The sequence below is a fragment of the Mus caroli genome, unplaced genomic scaffold, assembly GCF_978045245.1.
Source record: "Mus caroli unplaced genomic scaffold, Mus_caroli_1 scaffold_8, whole genome shotgun sequence".
Classification (NCBI taxonomy): domain Eukaryota; kingdom Metazoa; phylum Chordata; class Mammalia; order Rodentia; family Muridae; genus Mus; species Mus caroli.
The window spans coordinates 130196919-130210246 of record NW_028227263.1 but is presented as its reverse complement, the minus strand read 5'-3'; the positions used below and the strand labels follow the sequence as shown (position 1 = coordinate 130210246).

At 39.7% G+C, this 13328-nt stretch overlaps 1 pseudogene; it reads left to right on the top strand.

The window, feature by feature from the left end:
* The first annotated feature begins 5329 nt into the window (after positions 1-5329).
* LOC147003528 (protein kish-A pseudogene) lies at positions 5330-5659 on the top strand (annotated as a pseudogene).
* The last annotated feature ends 7669 nt before the right edge of the window (positions 5660-13328 follow it).

The window sequence follows — 13328 nt, the reverse complement described above, 5'->3', positions numbered from 1 at the left end:
GCAGTGTCTGCCTTTATGCCTGAGTTGGGTCTCTGTGTGTAGCAAAAGGTTGGGTCTTGTTTACATGGCAAGTCTTTTAGTCTATGTCTTTTTATTGGGGAATTGAGTCCATTGATTTTAAGAGATATTAAGGAAAAGTCTTTATTGCTTCCTGTTATGTTTGTTGTTAATTTGGAATTCTGTTCTTGCAGCTATCATCTTTTAGGTTTGTTGAAGAATTACTTTCTTGCTTTTTCTAGGGCTTAATATCCCTCCTATACTGGCACGTTTTTCCTTTGTTATCCTTTGAAGGGCCTGATTCTTGGAAAGATATTGTGTGAATTTGTTTTTTTTCATGGAATACTTTGGTATCTCCTTCCATGGTAACTGAGAATTTTTCTGGGTATAGTAGCCTGGGCTGGAATTTGTGTTCTCTTAGGGTCTGTATAACATCTGTCCAGGATCTTCTGGCTTTCATAGTTTCTGGTTAGAAGTCTGGTGTAATTCTAATAGGTCTGCCTTTATAAGTTACTTGACCTTTTTCCCTTACTGCTTTTAATATTCGATCTTTGTTTAGTGCATTTGATGTTCTGATTATTATGTGTTGGAAGGAATCTCTTTTTTTTTTTCTTTTTTTTTTCTTTTGATATAAACACAAGAGGTAGTTTAATGATAGAGTTCCAGGCTGACATGTGTCTCATGCAAGAGACAGAGGAATTGACCCTGAGGCTCAAAAGTTAGGGGTTTATATAGAAAAAAAAGTCAGGGGATAGGAGAAATTGGCGCAGTTACACACAATTGAACAGTTTAAACATCAGCAAGCAGTATGTGCGGGTCGGGACAACAACAACTCTAAAGGGAGGGTGGTTGGGGTCGTGATCTGTGTCACTGTCCACTTCCTAGCTTCTGTGAGCCATTGTTGCCCATTCTTCAGGGCATACCCCAGGTAGGTCACCTCAGTCCAGCATAACTGTGCCTTCTTAACCAAAGCCCGGTACCCCAACTCACCTAACTTGGCCAGGATTTTCTGAGGCCCCAGTTCACACTCTTTATGTGTGTCTGCGGCCACCAAAAGGTCATCTACATATTGTAAGAGAGTCACCTGGGGATTGTTGGCCCAAAAGGAGGCAAGATCTCGATGTAGAGCTTCATCAAACAAGGTGGGTTAATTCTTAATTCCCTGAGGCAGTCTCATCCATTTGAGCTGTCCAGTTCTTCTGTTCTCTGCATCTCGCCATTCAAAGGCAAACAAGAGCTTGCTGTTAGGGTGTAGTCTCAGGCAAAAGAAAGTGTCTTTAAGATCTAAGATCATATACCAGGTTCGTTCAGGTGGCAGCATGCTGAGTAGGTTGTAAGGATTGGGCACTGTGGGGTGGATATCTTGAACTTTTTTATTGACCTCTCTAAGGTCCTGTACAGGGTGATAGTCATTCGTCCCCAGTTTCTTTACCGGGAGTAGAGGCTATTCCAAGGAGACTTACATGGGACTAGGATCCCCTGTTGGAGCAGTCTGGTGATATGGGGGCGTATGCCCTCCTGCACTTCTCTGCCCATGGGGTACTGTCAGATCCCAATGAGAGTGGTCCCAGACTGAAGTTCAGTCACTACTGGAAGAATTAGTCTGGCCATTCCCATTCCCTCTGTTTCGGCCCATGTCTGAGGATATCGAGTAAGCCAGTCAGTCCTGTAGTCCCTCAGGGGGTTTCATTTCATTTTGATAAATTTGATACTCTTCTCCTAATTGTAAAGACAACACTAAGGTCTGAGGTGTCTCAATCCCCCAGGACAATTCTGGTTCAGAGGGGGCAAATGTTATTTGTGCCTTTAATTTGATCAATAAGTCTCTTCCCAGTAAGGGCATAGGGCACTCCGGAATGACCAAAAATGAGTGAATTACTTATATCTTTCCTAGGTCTACCATCCGGGAAGTGGTCCATGGGTATGGTTTCTGCCCTGTGGCCCCAATCACTAGCGTCTTTTTGTTTTTTGTTTAATTAACCAAAGGTGTTTTGAGCACTGAATATTCTGCACCAGTATCAACCAAGAAACTTATAGGGGTCCCCTCCACTTTTAATGTTACCCTAGGCTCAGGGAGGGGGGCCGATCCCCATCTCCTCTAGTCTTCATCATCTTCAAGGGACAGTACTTTTGCTCCCTGTGTCTTCTTAGAGCACTCACGAGCCCAGTGACCTTTGTCTTTGCAGTGTGCACATTGATCTTTTTCCAGGGGCAGTCTATCTCTTCTGGGTCTCTTTGGACCCTGCCATTTCTCGTCTCCCAGATTCCCTGACTGCCAAGTCCTGTCTCTTTTATCTGTATCTACTACTGCGGCCAGTAATTTGAGTCAGAGTCTTTTCCTGTTTCCTGTCTCTCCTGTCTTCATCTCTCCTCTCTCTCTTTTCTCTTTCTTGTTTCTCATCCTCCGTCTCTCTCTTATGATACACTTTCTCAGCCACTTTAACCACATCCCTTACAGTATAATCTTGTAATCTCAATCCTTTGCAATTTCCTTATGAAGTCGGGGGCTGACTGTCTGATAAAAGCCATAATCACAGAGGCTTGCTGCCCTTCAGACATAGGGTCAAACGGGGTGTACCTTCTGTAAGCCTCCATGAGTCACTCCAGAAAAATTGAGGGGGGCTCAGTCATCCTCTGAATAACCACCTTATCTTAGCCAAATTTGTGGGACTTTGTATGGCACCTCTGAGACCCGCCTTTAGAGCCCGCTGGTAATTATACAGCTGTTCCCTACCTTGTGCCATGTTATAATCCCATTGAAGGCGGGTCAAGGGGAATCCTTCATCTATCTGGGCCAGGGTCTGGACAGGGTGTCCAGCATCATTCCGGACATTCTTCTGAGCATCGAGGAGAATTCTCTCTCTCTCCTCAGTGATGAACAAGGTCTGTAAAAGCTGTTGACAGTCATCCCAAGTAGGCTGATGGGAGAACATCAAGGACTCTATCAAGCCTGTAAGCCCTGCAGGGTTTTCTGAAAAGGGAGTGTGATTAATCTTCCAGTTATAAAGATCAGAGGAAGAAAAGGGCCAATACTGTAAAAGTTGTAAGTCATTCTGATCGCCTGGGGGTGGCCTAACAGCCCTAAGGGGAAGCGCTACAGTGGAGTCAGCCAGTCCTTCAGGGACCAGTCAGCTCCTCATCCCTGTTGAGAGACCTTTTCTTCCTCTGGTCCCAGGGACCAGGACCAGAAGAGGGGCAGGAGAAGCAGAGGGTTGGGGTACAGGTTGGGGAGCTCGAGGATAAGGTGGGGGCAGGGGAAAAGACCACTCAGGGGGTTCTTCTATTTCAGGGTAGATCTTAGACGTGGGTGCTGGTGGAGTACTGTGCTCGCCATCTTCTTTAGGCTGCAGCTTCGGATTCTTGTTTGCAGCACTTTCTTGGACAGCCAGGATCCTGGAGCCGGGCCTAAGGGGTGGGAGGAATGGTCGGACCCACTGGGGTGGGGATCATGTCAAATCCATTCACACTGTGATGTAAGGCTGTTGGTCTGGGTGTGATCCCGGCCCTTCCTCATCCAGCACCAATGAGGCACCTTCCTTTGCGCTGCTACCCGGGTTGCACGCTCCTTCATGTTTACATTCTGTCATCGCTCCAAGTTGTGCTCAGAAGGAATTTGTTTTATGGTCTAGTCTATTTGGAGTTCTGTAGACTTCTTTTATGTTTATGGGCATCTCTTTCTTTAGGTTACGTAAATTTTGTTCTATAATTTTCTTAAAGATAACTACCAGCCCTGTACATTGAAAACCTTTATTCTCAACTATACCTATTATCCGTAGGTTTGGTCTTCTCATTGTGTCCTGGATTTCCTGGATGTTTTGAGTTAAGATCTTTTTGCATTTTGCATTTTCTTTGGTTGTTGTGTCTATATTTTCTGTGGAATCTTCTGCACCTGACATTCTCTCTTCGATCTCATTCTGTTGCAGATGCTTCCTTCTATGGTTCCTGATTTCTTTCCCAGGATTTCTATTACAGAGTTGTCTCCCTTTGGGTTTTCTTTATTGTATATAGTTCCACTTTTAGATCATGGATGGTTTTGTTCAATTACATCACCTGTTTGGTTGTGTTTTCCTTTAATTCTTTAGGGGATCTTTGTGCTTCCTCTTTAAGGACTTCTACCTGTATAGCAATGTTTTTTTCTGTAATTCTTTAAGGGATTTTTGTGCTTCCTCTTTGAGGACTTCCACCTGTTTAGCAGTATTCTTCTGTATTTCTTTAAGTGAGTTATTAATGCCTTTCTTAAAATCTTCTACCAGCATTATGAGATAAATTTTTAAAACTGAATCTTGCTTTTTGGATGTGTTGGTGTATCCAGGACTGGCAGTGTTGGGACTACTGGGTTCTGATGATGGTGAGTGGTCTTGTTTTCTGTTAGTAAGATTCTTACCTTTGCTTTTCTCCATCTGGTAGTCTCTGTTGTTAGATGTTCTAGCTGTCTCTGGTTGGAGCTTATTCCTCCTGTAGTTCTGTTAGCCTCTGTCAGCATTCCTGGGAGTCCAACTCTCTCCTAAATCCCAGTGGTCAGAGCACTCTCTTCAGACAAGCTGTCCTCTTGCAGGGAATGCACACAGAGGTCTGGAGCTCAGCTATACTTCCTGGATGAAGATGAAGGCCCAAAGGGACCCCGTTGCTTCTGTGGCCTACAGGCTCTCCTGCAGGTGCTGATCTGTGAAAGACCTGGGATACAAGATGTCGCTCTCACTTGTGTCCCTGGGTCAGAGCTCTCCCTGGAGGCTGACTCTCATCTGGCAGGGAAGATGCACCACACTTCTGCCTTTTAAAATTCTTTCTATATCCTTCATAGATGCTTGAACTTCAGGATAGGTTTGATGGAGATATCCTCTTTAGGACTTGGATGCTTCAATTTTTAAGTGTATGGGTATTTCCAGTTGTGAATCTGTGTTTTAATTACCATCTACTAAAAAAAAAATAAAAACCTATGTGATGAGGTTTTAGCAATGCACTGATCTATGGGTTTAGAGATATCTCATTAGGAGTCATTTTATTGCTATGTTGATTTAGTGGAATCTATTTAGGATAAGGGTCTTGGCTTCATTACCAGTGTCAGGTGTGGGTTCCATCTCATGACATTGGATTTAAATTCAATCAAACAGTTGTTGGTCATTCCCATAACAGTTATGGTTAATGCAGCAATATTTCTTGAAGATAAGTCACTGTTGCAGGTCACAGGGTTCATTGTTATGTGAGATTCTCCTATAGTGTGTACAGTACCTTCTAGAACTATTAATGACAAGCAGTATAGATGAAGCATCTGGGCATTCTCTTTTGCCCTTGTCAAGAATGATGATCTGACTTGACCAGCACCCACCTCACTATGCCTGCCATTTTCAATTTTCAGAGTCTATTGACTGTAATTTTGATGCTTATATGTATGTGTGCTTATATCTGATCTCTGGCACACAGAATCCTGGACAGAAATAAAACTGGACTATTGGTAATACTTTGGAAGTGTGCCTGAATTGGAAAATGCAAGAGTCCTTATGTGGCCATATGGTTCATAGTGATGGCCTTCAGCAACCTCTTCATCCAGTATCTTTGGAAACTATTACAGTGTGAATGCCATCAGATTGTAAACAAGGACTTGCCTCCCGAAAATAATGGCAAAAAATGGTTAAGCCTTAGAACTGTACTGGGAATGAGATAAATTTTGAGATGCTGTTCTCTATTTTTTTTTTTTTTTTTACTATTGGACCAATGAGGTGTATGAATAATTATAATGTAACCGTTTAATACACAGGAATGTGATTGTAGCCATCAACCTCAGGTCTCTTACTCCAATATTCCACTCTGCAAATGTCATTCTGTTGTGTCAGGTTCTCCAGGCATGAAGTAGAAAACCAGTGGCAAATTCCACAGGCACCTGTGCCTAGGCCTTCAAAATAGTATCTTCACATAATGACACCTTGTAGCAATTGGTCTATTTTTCTTGAAAAAAATTGTTTTATTTTTGTTGTTATTGCTCTTAAGGATTCCGTTCATATTAAAATCCTTTTGATTGCTATCCAGAGTACCTGTATTCTAGGCAAATTATGTAGTTTAATGCAGGTATTTAAAGCATTTTAAACAAAACTCTGATTTTCTTTAATTAGCACAAGATTTGGGCTTCTATTCACAAAGGTACAACTGACACTCTATGATGAAGAATACTTTATAATGAAAACCAGCAAGTAGAGCGGTGAGTGAACAAGCATTGTGCATTGTTTGTTCTCTGTAGTGCTGTCTTCCAAATAGAACAGTCATTGTAGGTACCCAAGTGTGGTATTTGTGTTGATTTTAATGCAGCATTTTAAATCTAGTTTATATTCTGCCCAAAAAAGCTGAAGCATCTGGTTGAACACCAGCTCAATTTCTCCATGTTCAATGAGAGAAATTATGTCATGTCATCAGAAATAGGACCTTACCATCATGTTATTGATGTAAACAAAAAATATCATTGACAATAGCCTGTAATGTTTAAGGGGTCACATTAGACCTATTTATCCAACAACTCACAAGATGTTATCAATTCTTGGTAATGGAGATTTTACTTGGTAGTGTATGATTTCTAGTTGGGGCCTTGTGTGCCCCATATATTATAACAGCTTTTAAGTAATTTTTATTCATTTTTAGGAAGCTTCCAATGTATAAAATTTCCATCTACCTTTTCAAAATGTCTTCAGTACTAATTTTAGGAAACAACAGTCCTCAATATGTAATTGCTTTTTTTATGGATAAATACTAGTCCAGACCCATTATTTTGATATTCCACCAGATATCATTTTGGAGAATGGACATTAACACTACAGAATAAATTAGATGAAAATAGAGCATTATTTTGAGTTCCTTTCTAACAAATTGGTCTCCTTTGAAGTACCAGGTCTGATTATGATAGGAGAAAAAACCAAGAGATTAGACCATTGGAAATCTGTATTTCATAGAATTCAAGGCATAAGCATATCTTGTTGGACAAGATTTTTCATTTTACAAACAGACCCTGAAATAAGGGAGGCACGATATGGCTCAGTGGTTCAAAGCAATTGTTCTTCTAGAGGATCCAGGTTCCATTCTATTCTCCCATTTGTCACTTACAACAATCTGTAACTATAGTTCCATGGAATTCTATGATCTATTCTGGCTTCTATAGGCACCAAGTATGTATGAGGTACACAATCATTTATGCAAACAATCACACACATGAAAGTAAAGTAAATTTAAAGTGCATTATTTCTTTTAAGGAATGCAATTTAAAAATTGCATCTGTAGATTTCCTAGGCTAATTTACTCATTTTCATAATATTGACTCAGCCAATCTGTGAGTGGTATGTGCATGTGCCTTCCCATTTTTAATTGTTTTTTTATATATTTTCTTTTTTTTTTTTTCATTACAAGTGTTTTCCCTTTCCAGATTTCCCCTTTGGAACCCCCTATCCAATTTCTCCTCCCCTTGCCTCCTTGAGGGTGTTCCCTCACCCACATACTCACGACTTCCATCCCTGGCATTCACCTACACTGGGGCATCAAACAGCCTCAGGTCCAAGGGCATTTCCTCCCACTGATGACAACAAGACCTTCATTTATCACATATGTGGGAAGAGCCATGCATGTGTACACTTTGGTTTGTAGTCCACTCACTGGGAGCGCCAGGGTCTGGCCAGTTGCAGTTCTCTCTATGAGTCTGCAAACCCAATCAGATCCTTCAGTCCCTTCTCCAGCTCCACCATTGTGGACCCAATGCTCAGTCCAGTGGTTGGCTGCAAGCATTTGCCTCTGTATTTACCAGTCTCTGGCAGAACCTCTCAGGAGACAACCTTATCAAGCTTCTGTCAGTAAGCACTTCACAGCATTCCCAGTATTGTAGTGTATGGTGAATGTATATGGGATTGTTAATATCCACTTATCAGTAAGTATATATGGTGTGTGTTTTTTGAGACTCAGTTACCTCACTCAGGATGGTATTTTCAAGTTCCATCTATTTGCCTGTGAATTTCATGAAGTCACTGTTTTTAATGGCTGGTTAGGATTCCATTATGTAAATGTTCCCCATTTTCTGTATCCATTCTTCTGTTGAGAGACATCTGGTTGTTTCCAGGTTCTGACTATTATATATATGGCTGCTATGAACATAGTGGAGCATGTGTCCTTATTACATGTTGGAGCATCTTCTGGGCATACATTCAGGAGTGGTATAGTTGGGTTCTCAAGGAATAGTATGCCTAATTTTCTGAGTAAAACCACCAGACTGATTTCCAGAGTGGTTTTACCTGCTGGCAATTCCTCTAGCAATGGAGGAATGTTCCACTTTCTCCACATCCTAGCCAACATCTGCTACCTCCAGAGTTTTTGACCATAGGCATTTTGATGTGTGGTAGAATCTCAGGGTTGTTTTGAATTGCATTTCCCTGATGACTATGGATTTTGAACATTTCTTTAGGAGCTTCTCAGCCATTTCTGTTTCCTCAGGGGAGAATTCTCTTTAGCTCAGTTCCCCCTTTTAAAATAGGGTTATTTGGTTCACTGGAGTCTAACTTTTTGAGTTCTTTTTATATATATATTAGTCCTCTATTGGATGTAGGGTTGGTAAAGATCTTTCAACAATCTGTTGGTTGGGGTTTTGTCCTATGGACAGAGGCCTTTACTTACTGAATCTTTGCAATTTTATGATGTCCCCTTTGACTATTATTGATCTTAGAGCACTAGGCATTGGCGTCATGCTCAGGAAATTTTCTCCTATACCCAGATATTTGATATTTTCACCCAGTTTCTTTTTTATCCGATTCAGTGTATCTGGTTTTATATGGAGGTCCTTGATCCACTTGGAATTGAGCTTTGTACATGGAGATAAAAATGAATAAATTTTCATTCTTCTACTTGTTGATTGCTAGTTGAACTAGCAGCATTTGTTGAAAAAGCTTTTTCCCACCACTAGTATGTTTTAGTTTCTTTGTCAAAGATCAAGTGACCACAAGTGAGTGGGTTCATTTCTGGGTCTTCTATTCTAGTCCATTGATCTAAGTGCCTGTCAGCAATGGTGCCAAAACCATTCAGTTTTTTATCACTATTGCTTTGCAGTACAGCTTAAGGTCAGGGATGGTGATTCCCCTGAAGTCCTTTTATTGTTGAGAATAGTTTTAAGTATTCTGCATTTTTGTTATTCCAAATCATTTTGAGAATTGGTCTTTCTAACTCTGTGAAGAATTGAGTTGGAATTTTGATGTGGATTGCATTGATTGTGCATATTGCTTTCAGAAAGATGGCCATTTTTCTATATTAATACTGACAATACACTAGCATGGGAGATCCTTCAATTTTCTGAGGTCTTCTTCAGTTTTTTTCTTCAGAGACTTGAAATACTTGTCCTACAGATCTTTCACTTGTTTGGTTAGACTCATACTAAGATATTTTATATTGTTTCTAAAGAGAGTAATTTCCTTAATTTCTTTCTCAGCCCTTATCCTTTGAGTATCGGAAGGCTACTAATTTGCTTGAGTTAAATTTATATATGGCCACTTTGCTGAAGTTGTTTATAAGCTGTAGTATTTCTCTGGTCGAATTTTTGTGGTCACTTAAATATATTATCATCTGCAAATAGTGACTTCTTCCTTTCCAATTTCATATCCTATTGACCCCCATTTGTTATCTAATACTCTTGATAGAAGTTCAAATACTATATTTAATAGATATTGAGACTGTGGACAGCCTTGACTAATCCCTCAGTTTAGTTGGATTGCTTCCAGTTGCTCTCCATATAGTTTGGTGTTCGCTACTGGTTTACAGTATATTCCCTTTATTACATTTAGATATGGGCCTTGAACTCCTCATTTTTCCAAGTTTTTAACATGTTAGGATGCTGAATATTTTCAAATGTCTTACAGTACCTAACGAAATTATCATGTGGATTTTTCCTTCAGTTTGTTTATGTAGTGTTTTATATTGGTCGATTTCTGTATGATGAATCATCCCTCAATTCTTGAGATGAAGCCTACTTGATCATGGTGAATTATCATGATCATTTTGATGTATTCTTGGATTCAGTTTTCGACAAATTTGTTGAGTATTTTTGCATCGATATTCATAAAAGAAATTGGTATAAAGTTCTCTTTCTTTGTTGGTGTTTGTGTGATTTTGGTATCAGTGTAACTCTGCTTTCAAAGAGCAAATTGGGTAGTTTTCCTTCTTTTTCTATTTTGTGGAATAGTTTGAAGAGTAATGGTATTAGCTCTTCTTTGAAGGCGTGATTAATTTTTGCATTATTCCCAACTGCTCCTGGGGTTTCTTTGGTTGGGAGACTTTTAATGACAGCTTCTTTTACTTTAGGGGTTATGGAACTGTTTAGATGGTTTATCTGATCCTGATTTAACTTTGGCATTTGGTATCTATCAGAAACTTGTCCTTTTCATCCAGATTTTCCAGTTATTTGGAATATAGGCCTTTGTAGTAGAATCTGATAATTTTTTGAAATTCCTCAGTTTCTGTTTGTACTGGCTAGTTTTGTGTCAACTTGACAGAGCTGGATTTATCACAGAGAAAGGAGCTTCAGTTGAGGACATGCCTCCATGAGATCCAACTGTAAGGCATTTTCTTAATTAGTGATCAAGGGGGAAAGGCCCTTTGTGTGTGGTGCCATCTCTGGGCTGATAGTCTTGGGTTCTATAAGAGAGCAGGCTGAGCAAGCCAGAGGAGGCAAGCCAGTAAAGAATAACCCTCCGTGGCTTCTGCATCAGCTCCTGCTTTCTGACCTGTTTGAGTTCCAGTCCTGACTTCCTTTGGTGATGAACAGCAGCATGGAAGTGTAAGCCGAGTAAACCCTTTGCTCCCCAACTTGCTTCTTGGTCATGATGTTTGTGCAGGAATAGAAACCCTGACTAAGACACTGTTGTCCTACCTCCTTTTTCATTTCTGATTTTGTTCATTTGGATTGTATTTCTGTGTTTTCTGGTGAGTCTGGCCAATGGATTATCTATCTTACTGACATTCTCAAAAAAACAGATCTTGGTGTTGTTGATTCTTCATATTTTCTTTTGTTTCTATTTCGTTGATTTCAACCCAGAGGATAATTATTTCCTGTTATCTACTCCTCTTGGGTGTATTTGTTTCTTTTTGTTCTAGAGGTTTCAGGTATGCTGTTAGGCTCCTAGGATAATCTCTCTAAAGTGACATTTGGAGTCACTCAGAGTTATGTGTTTTCCTCTTAGCACTGTTTTCATTTTTTCCCAAAAGTTTGGGTAAGTTTTTTCTATATTTTCATAAAATTTTAAAAAATATTTAATTTCTTTCTTTATTTTTCCTTGTCCAATTATCGATGAGCAGGGTATTGTTCAGCTTCCATGTGTAGGTGGGCTTTCTGTTGTCTTTGCTTGTATTGAAGACCAGCCTTAGTCCATGGTGATTTATTAGGGTACATAGGATTGTTTTAATCTTCTTGTATCTGATGAGGCTTGTTTTGTGACCAATTCTATGGCTAATTTTGTAGAAGTTACTATAGGGTGCCGAGAAGAAGGTACATCAATTTGTTTTAGAATGAAATATTCTATAGATTTGGAAATGTCAAATACATTTTGTCCATTACTTTTGTTAGTTTCAATGTGTCTCTGTTTAGTATCCATTTCCATGGTCTGTCAATTGATGATGGTTCGGGATTGAAGTCTCTGACTATTGTTTTGTGATGTGCAATATGTGCTTTGAGCTTTAATATATTTTTAAAAATTAATGTGGATACCCTTGTTTTTGGAGCATAGATTTTCAGAATTGAGAGTTCATCTTGGTAGATTTTTCCCTTAACCAGTATGAAGTGTCCTTTCTTATCGTTTTTGGTAACTTTTGGTTGAAATTAGATTTTCTTCAATATTAGAATAGAATAGAATATTAGAGTGGCTGCTTCAATTTGTTTCTTTGGACAATTTGCTTCGAAATTGATTTTCCAGCCTTTTCTCTGAGGTAGTGTCTGTCTTTGATACTAAGGTACATTTCTTGTATGCAGTAAAGTGCTGGGTTTTATCTTTTGTAGGCCTGTTTTGTGGAAAGATATTGTGTAAATTTGGATTCATCATGGGATATCTTAGTTTCTCCATTTATTGTAATTGGGAATTTTACTGGGCATAGAAGCTGTGCTGGCATTTGTGTCCTCTTAGGGTCACTATGACATGTGCCCTGGATATTCTAGCTTTTATAGTCTCTGTTGAGATGTCTGTTTCAATTCTGATAGGTCTGCCTTTATATGTTACTTTACCTTTTCCTCTTATGACATTTAATATTGTTTGTTTGCTTTCTGCATGTGTTGTTTTGACTGTCATATGTCAGGAGAAATTTATTTTCTGGTCCAATCTCTTTGGGGTTTTGTAGGTCTCCTGTATGTTCTTGGGCATCTATTTCTTTAGGTTAGGGAAGTTTTCTTCTATAATCTTGTTGAAGATTTTTACTGGCCCTTTAATTTGGGAATCGTTGCTCACTTCTATACCTATTACCCTTAGGTTTGTTCTTTTCAATGTGTTCTGGATTTCCTGAATGTTTGGGTTTAGAAGCTTTTTGCATTCTGTATTTTCATTGACTGTTGAGTCAATGTTTTCTATGACATTTTCTGCCCTTGGGATTCTCTCTTTTATCTATATTCTATTGGTGATGCTTGTAGCTATCACTCCTGATCTCTTGCCAAGTTTTTCTTTCTCCAGAGATGTCTCCCTTTGTGATTTCTGTATTGTTTCTCTTTCCTTTTTTAGATAATGGATGGTTTTTGCAAGTTACTTCACCTGTTTGATTGTGTTTTCCTATGATTCTTTAAGGAGTTTTTGTGTTTCTTATTTAAGTGCTTCTACCTATTTACCTGTGCCCTCCTATATTTCTTTAGGGGAGTTATTTATGTCCTTCTTAAAGTCCTCTATCATCATCATGAGATGTGATTTTTCAATCAGGGTCTTGCATTTCCAGTAGGTTGGGATACCCAGGCTTGCCGTGGTGGGAGTACTGGGTTCTGATGATGCCAAATAGACTTGTTTTCTGTTGCTTATGTTCTTTCTTTTGCTCTCACTATCTGGTTATCTCTGTTGCAGGCTGGTATTACTGTCTCTGACTGTGGCTTTTCCCTTCTGCATGCCTGTGTGTAAGTATTCCTGGAAGACCAGTTTTCTCTGGGAAGAATTTGTTTTTGGAGTATTGTGGTACAGGGTGAGCTCTGGGTGCAGACAGAACCTGGATGGATACTGTACCTGGCTGTTACTTGCTTTCTGTGACCTGATGACTTTGGGTGGGTCCCTCTTGGGCCAGGAGTTTGAGCAGAAATGGTGATCTTACGAATGTTCACAGGTATTTTGGCATTCCTGGGCATTCAGCTCTCTCCCAGA